Consider the following 12,475-nt stretch of genomic DNA (forward strand, 5'->3'; position numbering starts at 1 on the left):
GGTGGTGCGCGAGGCTTTGTCTGCACTGAGATTTTCAAGATTAGATTTGCACATGTTAAATAAAATCATTAAAAAAGCACTTACTAGATCATCAAAAGTCTGTTCGACTATTAAAAAATATATATTTTTGGTCCTCATTCAAATATAAAGCTACTCTGTAGGCCACACCACTGCGAACTATAGGCTGATTGGTGTTCATTTTTGGCAAGAAAGATTTGGAATGAATCACTTCACTACACAAATAATAATGATCAAGAGACCGTGCCGCTTGGCACAGGCATGTTTAAGAGTTTCTACCATTGAGTATGTGCGGTTTGAGCAACAGCACTATGAGCTCCAGGTTCACAATGACACGGTGTAGTGACAAAAAAGTGACTGAGTGAAAATCCGTTTATCTCCGAGGATGTTACCTGGAAAAACAGCTTTCCTCTAGTTGCAGAAGGGAACTCAGTTTCCTGTGGTTATTTTTCGGATTGAGCTTGTCTGGTCTGCAGAACAATCAGAAGCTGACGCTGTTACATAAGACGCAGACAGAGTGGCTCTGTGTTCAGCGCTGCTCCAGCTGCCCTATCCTGTCTCTTTAAATGAGACAGAGCTGCTCTGCGTGTGTGCCTGCGTGTGAATACGTTTGTATGTGTGTGTGTGTGTGTGTGCGTGTGTGTGTGTGTGGAGGAGAAATTACGAGATTGAGAGGGCCACTGTTTTGTGGAGGAGGACTAGGTGATAGAAAACACAGAAGAGAAGAACTTTTGTATGGATTTGAACGGTTTTGGTGAGGCTGTATATCGGCTCTCCCCGTAATTTGACTGATTTTGGACCCGGGTGCTTCCCTTGTATCCATGGGCTCGGTAGGCGCATCTCTCGCCTCCCAGTAGGACATAGCGGGCAGGGCTACCTCCTAATAATTATTTATTTCGCCCTCTGTGCCGCAACGTTCAGAGAAACGTGATCGAGAGGCAACGATAACAGTGTCCTTGTCATGGATTAATGCTCGAGTACATTTTCATCTGAGAGGTAAGAGATACTGCGAAAACAGGCCGGACGAGGAGGATGTGTCCATGGGTGCGGGATGTGTGTTGCATGTCCGTGCTTTTGATATGTGATGGCGTGGTGGGTTATGGCAGCAGCATCCACACTGCGGATCCTCTGCTCCGACGAAGCGGAGGAGTTTGAGCTAATGTGGGTGAATGGCGCTGGGTGTTTTAGCTCTTTGTGTGCAAAACGAGGCCTTTAGGAGACAAAGCTGATCAGCCGCATCGAGCTGCGTATTATTAACAAACATAATGACGTCAGCGTCTGTCAGTGACGTAACCCTTTGACTTCTCAATTATGCAGCAATGTGATTTCCTTTGCTCTGGTCATTTTTTGACCAGGTGTATCACATGTGTTGCTCTATTTGTCATGGTAACATCCCTGGTGCTCTGTTAGCTCTATTTCCAGTCTACGCGGGCTCCATGATATGGATCTATACCTTCTAAAGATAACTACGATTGGTGATTAGTAAGTCAATGATCTTGACTTAACCCCATAACATAGGCCCTACAGCTCTCCGCCTTTAGTTATGCAGCTTCAATATTGGAAAAAACATTTTAATATGTAAGAGAACTCATTATTTCAACAGCGTTTGGCTGCAAAGCACAAGTATATTATAAATAGCTCACTAAAGGTGATGGTGGGGCCTGTCGGGTTGACACTTCCCATATTGTAAATGAATGGTGTCTATTGTTACATTACACTTTCAAACATTAACCCTCTAAGTTTGTAACTAGAGCTTTATGAAATATATTTTAAAGACCCAAGATCAAGGCAATTTATATAACTGAAATGTAAACAGCTGTTTTACATAGGTTTACATCTACATCCACAGCATTTTTTAATCAGTTTAATTTAAAAGCTTTCCTATTTTCCTATTTTGTTTTTATCTATTTACACATCACCTGCAATTCAGCTTAAGGACCTTTACTTAACTTATGCACCCTTCACTGTTTTGAATACTGAGGTTACTTAAAGGTGAAATTCCTCAGTGTTAAAAGTAGAATATGTTAAGAATGCACATTAATTTTCACATATATAGCAATTACCAATAGCAATTTTATGTATAAAGCACATTTCATTACAGGTAAGCTCAATGTGCTTTACACTGGGGTTAAAAACATACCAAAAAAAATCATGAATAATAATCAGATCAGTAAAGCATGCATCCAATGCCAACAGACACACCACATAGTAATTAAACACCAACAAGTGTAAAGAAAATACAATGAAAACATAGATAAACAAAGTAGACACAATTTTGATGGACCTCAGGTATCTTGTTTCAGAGAGAAGGACCACAGTAAGTAAAGGTCCCCTTACCGGACTTGGATCTAATTCTGGGTACAACTAAAAGACCTCCACCTGATGACCTGAGGGGCAAGATAGGGTTGTAGTCTGTCCAAGCTTTGTTGTGATATTACTATACATATTATAAAATATTATATATTGGTGCCATTGGTGATTGCAGGGGTAAGTTCAGTGTGCTAATGTTCCATCCGATAAACACAAACAAATTGTTTGTCTCACTGTGAGATAAAACATACATTCTAACAGCACACCATGCCTTGCAACCCATGCAACACCCTTGCAACACAATAATGATTACATCAGTTACTGTTATAGCATTTAACAAGCATCACACTGGCCATACATAGTTAACCTTCAACTGGCTGGTGTTTTCCTGTCAACCGTGCATTCCCATGAGGCAGTAGCTCCTTCTTTCGATGTGGACACACTAGAGAAGGATGGAATGTTCCTACTATTCAGGAAAGTACTACCAGAGCAGGGATCTCTTTGGGGTGTGAAATAATGTCCTTGGTCACCGCAGTGGAAATGTAGAACTTGATTCAACTTGATAAAGCTCCTCTAGGAAGGAGTTTGTTTCAAGATCATGACGAGTGTTGGTGCTATGTAGCGAGCTCCAAAACCCTCTTTGTTTGGGGATAAATAATAAGCTTGAGAATAAATGGAAGGCAAACTGATATTTCTTTAATGCAGACAATTTAGTTGTACTCGTTATAGATAAAGATATAGCAATTATTGAAACCTTTTATAGTGAGGAGCTTCAAAATATTGGGATATGGCTGTCAGATTACAAGATGTCTTAATTGTTGGGATAACCATCCAATTTTTTTCAGAATAAAACTAGGAATGTTAGCACATGATAAAGTGAACTATTTAGGATAATATAAAGATAAACGAGATAAACATCCATCGGGGCAGGTCATCACTTTAAAAACTCTTACTAAAATCTGCGAAACAGCTAAATCTTTGGCAGGAAAACATGGTTGTTAGACAGATTAACACTGCAAATGTTCCTTAGGGCATCAGTTTCATTGGACAATACAACAACCTCCAGGTTTTATATTACACAACAGCATATCAAAAAATCACAAATAAACTCCAAACAACCAAAAACAAACACCTTGATTCATTATTTGAGTTCCCAAAATACATGTCCAACTATTTGAATCAAATTCAAAACTTCAAGAGCTAAAACACCTTTTTATGCACTGAGAAACTCATTAAAGCTGGGATAAATTGTAAGCATGCTTTATAAGGAGATGGTTTGCAAACAGTCTCTTAGGAACAGAAAATGGATTCAGTTCCAGAGCTGAAAAGAAGTGTTATCAGTAACATTGATAGCCAGTGTTACATTATAGAAAATATAGTATCTGTTTTGGCCTTTAAAATATTGATTTTACAAGTGATGCACAAAGCAAGACGTCTTTTAGCAATAAACCTAATGGTGAATATGTTAATGACTCTGAATGCGTTTGACGTGTTACTTCCTTATACTTTTCTGTAGCCCATTACAGATGTTGACGCATAGTAAGGGGGGGAAGTGCACTAACTTCTTGTATTCGACAGTAAAAACGTCTTTGAAACATTTGCCAAATCTCTCTCAATAACTTCACAAAAGTTCATATATCACAATCTGTGAAACGATCTGGATAGTTTGTTCCAGGTCCTCCTAGTGAAATTGGGTGGCCAGGTGCAAGAACCTCCTGAAAATGTATGCCTCCACATGTTACATTTAGAAATCCACAAATGTGGCTGTTGGATGCGGCATTCATTTTTCACTGTTGTTGGCATTTCTATGTATCTCTGACAGACACACCATGAGTGTTGCTTTAAAACAGAAGGTACAGGTAGATAAGCTGCAAGTACCAATTGGCTGACAATATCAAACATCATGCTGTGGTCCTTTTACAAAAATTGCTTCAAACCTTGGCGAGCCTGCTGTTAATCCAAGTCTGTGAGTGTTATTTGTAGTTGAAACAAGATACATAGTGAAAAATCATTATCTTTATGAGGCAAGAACAGGAACAGCTAAAATAAAAGAGAAGCTAATACTTTGGGTGAGAATAATTTTTTAACGTTAAAAACAGACCATAACAACTGTGGCTACATACATGTTCATATGCATTCCTCTGCATTTACCATGCAATACCATTACCATTTTTCACATTTTATATACCATATGTGTAATAACCACATTTGCCAGCAGTATGCAATTAGAAAAACAAACATGGAAACACATGAACACAGCAACTCATATATACATGTGAAAAACGTGTAATAAGATTTTTCCACACATATGGGCATTTAATGAGATTATCCAGTAAATCCCCGAATTAATAACCCCAGTGAAAAAATAGTATTCTAAAGTATACTAAATGTTAGTATACTAAAGCACACTAAAGTGTAGTAGCCAACAGACTACCAGTTAGTATACTTAAATTGTGTTAAAATGGAGCAGCTAATTTTGTACTTAATATACTTTAAGTAGTACAAAGGCTCAATTTTAAGTGTCTAGTGTACTTTACCACACTAAAATGGGGCCATTTTAAGTAAACTTAAGTACACTACTAGTATACTACTGCATATGTATTTTCTTACATAATGTAAATGTACTTGCAGTTAAATTAAAACACATTTTAGGAGTATAACAATTACCCTTCAAGCATACTATACATGTGCAAGCAATAGAGAATAAATACATCCATTATACAATAATAGCTTACTTGTATATAGCTCATACTTAAAGTTTATTTAAAGGTCCTGTGAGGAGTTTTTCGCTGGTCAAGAAACAGACTAATTAATTCTGATTACTCTATATGACCTACAAAAGCAAAGCAGACCATCAGCAACAAGATAGATTATTTCTATATAGTTATTTTTAATGTCTGAAACTGCTGGCGGGGGGTAGTTGGCAGATGTGTGATAAACTGCACGCTGCATTTGTTTACATTACACAGGGCAACATTTTTAAGTGAGTGACATATATGACTGTTAAAAAAAACAGGATGAGACCTTTCTAAAAAAACACCACTTGTGTACAGGACAAAATAAGCAAAGAGATAAGTGATACAACTTTGTCCACTGGGGTCGCCAAAATCAACACAACCAAAGGTTCATCACGGGGCCTCTAGATTACCAAAACAGTACACTTTTAGGTAAAGTTGGTAGTACTCAATAAATACCCTTCAATATACTTTGCCACACTTTGAAATGTGTTACAAATACACTTCGAAATACAATGTATGGTATGTCAAATGTGATCCAAGCCACACAAGCCCAAGCTGAATCATGTCTGAAGTTCTAATTTTTATTAATTTGAGTATACTTTAGTCACAGACAAAAAGTATGTTTAAGCTTACGTATTTATACTACAAATACACTTACTCGATACAATTCAAAGGTGTGTTAAAACATATTTGTATGTCACCACTACAAATTTCTCTGAACACTGTATGTCAAAGGCTTTTTTAAAAACAAAACTGCTACTCTTTAAACAGTACAAATAGTTATTGTGTTTACTCCTCATTGAAAGACTGCTTAACATAAAAATCAATTTCCTGACAAACTACATTAAGGTTTTTCAGCAGGTAGCATTTTTTGAGGCTGATGTACTTGGAAGTCATTTGATAACAAAACTTGTTAAAGAAAACAGATGAGAAATAGTTTAGGATTGAGTGCAGAATCTTAATCAAGCAGCTTCATTTAGCTATAATTTTAAAGCACTGAAAATACAAATATTGATGGTTTGTTTGATAATTGTGCAATCCTACAGTGCGCCTGTTGTTGTTCCAAGTGACATTGGTACTGCAAGCATGTAAACTACATAAGATAAATAAGTGAAAATATTATAAATGGAAAAATAGATTATTATGCATACCTGTTATGGCAGCTTCACCACATTAGCTGTCTTCTTTGAGGGGCTCCCTTTGAAGTTCTTTCAGGGAGGGTGGATTCCCTCAAGGCTTCCTTGGCTACTGTGTGCAGATGCTCATACTTCTGATGAGTTATTGGTGGGCCCTCTTTCACCATTTCATTGGGGATCCAGGGGCACTGTATGAATGGACAAAAAAGAGACGTTAATAACGTTTATGTTAATAAATCTAGTGTAATCTAGGTTTGACCTAAGAACACAAGATTAGAAAGGTGCATAGCATACCGTTTAATATGAGCGTCTGCTTCTGATGATGATTCTCCAGACACTGACAGCACAGATGATTGAGGTCTCTGTAAGCTTCTGTGCCACAGTGCAGTCTATTCATGCCTTTAAGGACTGAAACAACAGCAGCGGTTCTAGGTAAAAGCAAAAAATAGATAAAGCAAGTTCATGAATTAATGTAGCTGTAAGTGATTTCATTTCATTCATAGATGTTCACTCATAATTAAAATTTATACATTTTTGAGAACTTATTTATCCACAGTTGCAGACTAAACACTTAACATGGAGGGATGCACAGACGCTTTCACCATCAATGTCTTCTGTAACTCTGTTGGGCCTGTGATTGACTTGGAAGCACTCATTTTCACTGTCAGCTGCAATTTAAAACACAGTTTAAGAATATGTAGGCCTACTTTGCATCTGACTTGACTAACACTAAAGCAAGTTAAAACCTTAACCAACTACCAGTGTGAAAGTCATGATACTTCAAGAATGACCTATGTAAAACCAGAGTAAAGAGAAAACTGTGCATTATAATTCAATAACATGAATGTGTGTGACCTGAACTTATAGTATTTTTTAATAGTTTTTATAGTTTTTTTAAGAGGAGCAGCTAAACTTAGCAAACTAAAGCTAAGCAAGCGATGGGCAATTGTTTCTTCAAGAGGTGTTAAATTATTTTTATTAAACTTAACTTATTAACTGCACAGTTGTTTTACACTGTGAAATAAATTGCCCTTTTCTTGGTTGAAGAGACATGGTATGACCATGCTGAACCTGTGTCGTTAGTACTGCCATCTTCCTTTAAGAAAAAAAACAAAAACAAAAAACAAGCATTAAAAAATTGTAAGGCCTGTATTGCAAATATCAGACTGCTGGGACATAATTTATCTCAGTGTAACATAAATACGTTTTGACATATATATATATATATTGTGCTACATAACACTGATTATGATTTGATGCCCCCCTGATAACTTTTTCAGCTGGGGCCCTCTGGCATTAGGATGACATGGAATCTAATTAGTCCTGGATGTCTCCATTTATACCAATATCCAGTATACCAAGAGTTTTACAAGATATTTAGGTCCTAATTGTAAAATTAAGATTTTGGGCCCTATTTACGCGACGGAATGTGCACAGTCTAAAGCGCATGGCACTAAGTGATTTAGGGCATGTCTGATCAACTTTTGCTAGTTACAAGGCGCACGATCTGGGCGCAAACCGAGGCACAGGGTGCCAAGAGGTTGGCTTAAGTCCCTGGATTATGCATAGGTGTGTTTTCAGTATAACATGAATTAATCCAATCAGAGCATGAGCAGTGAACCTGTCCACATCCTCTGGCATTTCTCACCAGATCAGTAACAAACCGAAAGCAGTATCATTATTTAAAGAGACAAGGGAAACAAAAAGAGGCTGCCTCCCCCATAAATAATGTCATTTCACTGTATCTGCAAACACACTGCTTTTTCCTAATGAGTAGAAGCTGGGCGTTAAAATTATAATTGCGTCAGGTGTAAAATAGCAATGACACTTGCACTGTGCGCTGAGGTGTGCGATAGGGACATTTAACTTATACAACAGGGATCAAGCCAAGAGGCCTACTGACAATAAATCCTCAAGATAAGATAATTGTGAGCTGATGATGTCCTGTGCTGGTTTAATGGCTGACATGTTTTGTTTGTCAGCCACAGTGTTGTTAGCATACCACACCTGGATGCAATAGAAGGGTATGCTTTCAACTGAACAGCCATAAAAGGACATCCACAGCTGTTGGGACAGGTTGGCTCTCTGTGATGTCTTAAAAGCACACAAGAGCAAGTTCATCTTTCGTTCTCCTGAAGTCCATCATCAGCTCATTGGTTTTGAGGTGTTTAGTGCCAGGTTGTTAATGATGCACCATTCTTCGTTCATTTGCAGAATGAAGAATGGCTGACCCTTCTGTATCAGTCACATCACAGCAGTGTGGTCGCAAACTTAATGATTGCATTTTTGCTGTGGGAAGGTGTGCAGTTGTGTGTGTAGAGAGAGTAAAAAAGAGGACTTAACACTCAGCCCTGTGGAGCTCTAAAATATAAAATATATGCTTTGGAAAGTGTATGGAAAAGAAGATTTAATGATTCTTAGGACCAGCCTCTTAAAACACTACATCATGTGAAGGTGAGAGCCACAGGTCATTAAAGCTGCTAATGTCCCCACAATCTCTGCGTGCCCTCCCTGGAATACCGTGTGGGCTGGTGGTCTTCCTGGGGTTGACACTATGGAACACTCTCCTGAGTCTATCTTCTGTACTCACAGTCAGTGCCAGGCTTTTGGTGATTGGTAGCAGGACATTAGAGGTGCACAAAGCCTTGCCAAACAAACTGGGGGTCCCCCTCGCTGAAGTGTACTTCAGTCTTCTTCACATAGGTTGCTATTGCCTCCTTGATGGCTCTCTTTGTGTTCGATCTGGAAACACTTTTAGATCGTCATTGCTATACAATGTAGGAACTTAACATCCTTAGTCAGCCATGGTTTTGTTATTTAGAAAGCCATCTTATTGTTATATCCTCTATGTCCAGCAAACAATATGTTTCAAGGTAAGGTAAGATAAGATCAGATAGTCTTCATTGATTCCCAATTTGGGGGAAATTATCTTGTTGCTCAAAAAGACTTAAAATAGTAAGATAATAACAGCAACAATAATAACATTAGTGAAAATGAAATAAAGAAATAAAGAAGTACCGTAAAATTCGGTGTATAAGACGCACTCTTTTTTTTTCATCTGAAGAGTGGCCTGCGTCCTATATACCCGTGCGACCAATATACCAGTATAAGATGCAGAGAGGTGTGTTAATGTGCTACGGTATTTTACTCAGACGATGGCGCTATCTAGTTGTTAAGTGGTGACGTCACATCTCCGCATTAAACTGTTTCCGGGTCCAAGCCGCGACACCTCCTATTTACAATACGCAACTGTGCTGTTTTCCTCGCTGTTTTAAGCGGGGAAAACTAACTTGATTGTTACCAACACTTCGTCACGGACATGCACCAGCATGATCGCCATTGCAGCCATATTTTCCAACCCTTCTTGCCGATTTCGATACTGATATATTAGGCACGTGTTTTTTTCACCTAATTGCGTAGAACATCAAGTCTCCCCTGTAGTGGAATTGATATCACGCCTACTCTTATTGTCGTGGCCCACTGGCAGATGCGGAAATCACATAATACAGTGCTTTTTAAAATGTACACATTCACTGGGCAAAATAAGAAAACTACTTAAACTTAGGTTATGTACAAAATGTCATATTAATTGCATGTAACATTTTATTGAATTTTTTCAGGGAATCATCAAGCATTTAGGCTTAATTATAGCGTTGTTTTATCGGCGGAAAATATCGGCAGAAAAATGACATCGGCCGGTGCCGATATATCATTTTCAAACCATAATCTGCAGACACCGATAACATGCCGATAATATTGTGCATCCCTAGTAAAAATAGTGTTATTAATAATAAATATATATATACATTATTTAAACCTTTTACTTATATTTATAGGTATTTGATATTTCTTGAAAGAAGGCAATGTTTAATGTTTTTAAAATATGTCAGATGAATATTGCATGATATGTAAAGAATACAATTGCAAATGCATATATATACATATATATACATATATATATATATATATATAAATAAACTTTCATATAACCATACATACATATGAGTAAGGGGGTTATTGACAGAGAGAACTGAGATGCCATAGTTGTTGTATTGCTGGTGATTTAAATTCTCACTGCAGATGGGATGAATGACCTGCAGTAGTCCTTATTGCAGGGTGGGTGTTTCAGTCTGCTGCTGAAGGAGCTGCTTAAGGCCCTCACAGTCTGATACAGGGGCTGAGAGGGGTTGTCCATGATGGATGACAGTTTTGTCAGTTTCCTTCTCCTCACCCACCTATGGAATCCAGAGGGTAGTCTGGGACAGATAGTCCTGACCAGTTAGTTAAGTCTTTTTCTGTCCCACCCTCTCATTGTCCAATACCTGGATGTTCACTGGTGCTGTCTGGGGTGTCTTGCTGGCTTGGAGATGAAGATGGTTAAGCTCACACCACTTGAGTCCATGATGACCTCCCAGTACTCCTGTTCTTTCCCTTCAGATACACATCCAACGATGGCTGTATCAACAAAAACCTATCTACAGGGACCTGCAAAATGAGAAAGCACAAAAACTGCAGGGAAGATACAAAGAAGCCAAACTTAAGTAAAGTAAAAAAATTAAATTCATACAGATGGAGAGACAGGGGAGGAGACAGGAGCTCCATGTGTTCCCAGCAGTTTTAGTCCATAACCACATATACCTAGGGGCTCGCCTGAGCCTGAACATTTTAAACTCCTTTATAGATTTTAAGCTGATAAAGAAGAAATATGATCTCTTTTCCTAGTTCTTGTCACTACGCATGTGGTTTGGCTCAGCTGAAGTTAGTGGGAAAACAGGTGACAAACACTCAAATATTTAGCCTACTTACAGGGCAGGAACAGCTGCAGACATACCTGCTGGATTTGTGGGGGTTGCTTAGTTACTCAAGTGACTATTAATCCCTCTTATTCTTTATCCTTACAAATCTATTTCAGTTTATCATGCTGTTTTATTGATTTGCTTACAAAGATAAGCTCAGTGGGACAGTGTCTCTATCTGTCATGAGTTATCAGTTGTAGCATCAGTCAGATGGATTGGACTGCGTAGGTCATATTTGTCTGCTTCAAAGCGTATGCTAAGATGACAGATGCAGTCCTTACATGATATTTAGAATCAACTTAATTTGTTATTTGGACAACATATTGTTTTCTGAAATCACCTCAGCTGGATTTAGGTGGTGACATTTCTGTTCAATTATGCATACATTTTATTTGTGTTTTCTTCAGTGTGGTATGGTCTGTGCATACAAGGAACAACAAATTACCATAGGTGGTGCCATTATACAGCCATTAAACATCACGTCAGCAGGAGCTCCAAATAGTATATATATTCTGAGACCAAAGTTCAACTTCAAGAAGAAGTTCCTCTTGTGCTTAACATGCAGGGGTTGACAATGAGCACAATTTTCCACTGGCACTCTGGCCAGTAACTTTCCAAATTCACTGGCCCTGCCATTATAACCACTGGCCCTGAGATAACTTGTTATTTCGGAATTTTTCAATGTAAAATTCAGTTTCTCCTTATGTAAGGGTTCTTATTACTGAATATGTGTTCAGTCAATTTTGGAACTACTATAAACTTATAAAAATAGACCAAAATAAGCATATGGGTATAAAGAGGCTTCCTTTAACACTCTTGGTTCAGCAACTCTGACACCCGCATGAATAAGTAGTAATAGCTGCAGTTGCGTTACTTATAAGCTGTACCTACCATATCTGACACTGTTCAATGTTGTATGTTTAATTAGCGTGATCAGCCTGTGAGAGTAACTTTTTGAAACGAAATCGTTCAGTCTCCTACTTACTGTAGCCTTTAAACGGTCCGCACCAAGTCCGCTCCGTAAACGGTCTGTTTATGTAGCCACAGCGCTTACGTGCACCAGGACGAGCTGCGGGAATACACACACTTGCCACCTCACGTAACAGCCCATCTGAAAAAAAACCCGAAAACGTGTGCATTTATACTAGTCCAGGGAACCGTGTTGTTGACAGCAGTAGCCATTCTGCGTAGAAAGTAATTAGTCCCGTTCATCGGGACTGTGAATCTCAGGAGGGCTACTATATTGTTTACACTGTGGGCTTGTGGATCTTACCGGCACACCGGGCCAGTTAAATGCTTAATCTACTGGGCCGGTGGGTGAAAAACATACCGTACTGTGGCTTATGTCTAGCCCTGACATGTTTAACTGTATATCCCTGAATATTTAACTAAAGACAGTGTGCACAATTCCCCCTGGACAACTTTCCACTCACCCATATTACAGACTAATTCAGAAAAACTGCTGATATATGACCCC

At 38.4% G+C, this 12,475-nt stretch overlaps 1 protein-coding gene across 2 annotated transcripts in view; it reads left to right on the plus strand.

Annotated features, from left to right (window-relative positions):
* The first annotated feature begins 650 nt into the window (after positions 1 to 650).
* fbxl16 (F-box and leucine-rich repeat protein 16) overlaps positions 651 to 12,475 on the plus strand; it is a 40,170-nt gene continuing 28,345 nt past the window's right edge. For both annotated transcript variants that reach the window (XM_069673956.1, XM_069673954.1), the window contains exon 1: positions 651 to 1,014. The gene's annotated coding sequence lies outside the window, so the exon portion shown is untranslated. The remainder of the gene's footprint in view (positions 1,015 to 12,475) is intronic.

The sequence above is a fragment of the Semicossyphus pulcher genome, unplaced genomic scaffold (assembly GCF_022749685.1).
Source record: "Semicossyphus pulcher isolate SPU_LCO1_2020_fin unplaced genomic scaffold, fSemPul1.0.p SCAF_23, whole genome shotgun sequence".
In the NCBI taxonomy this organism is placed as follows: domain Eukaryota; kingdom Metazoa; phylum Chordata; class Actinopteri; order Labriformes; family Labridae; genus Semicossyphus; species Semicossyphus pulcher.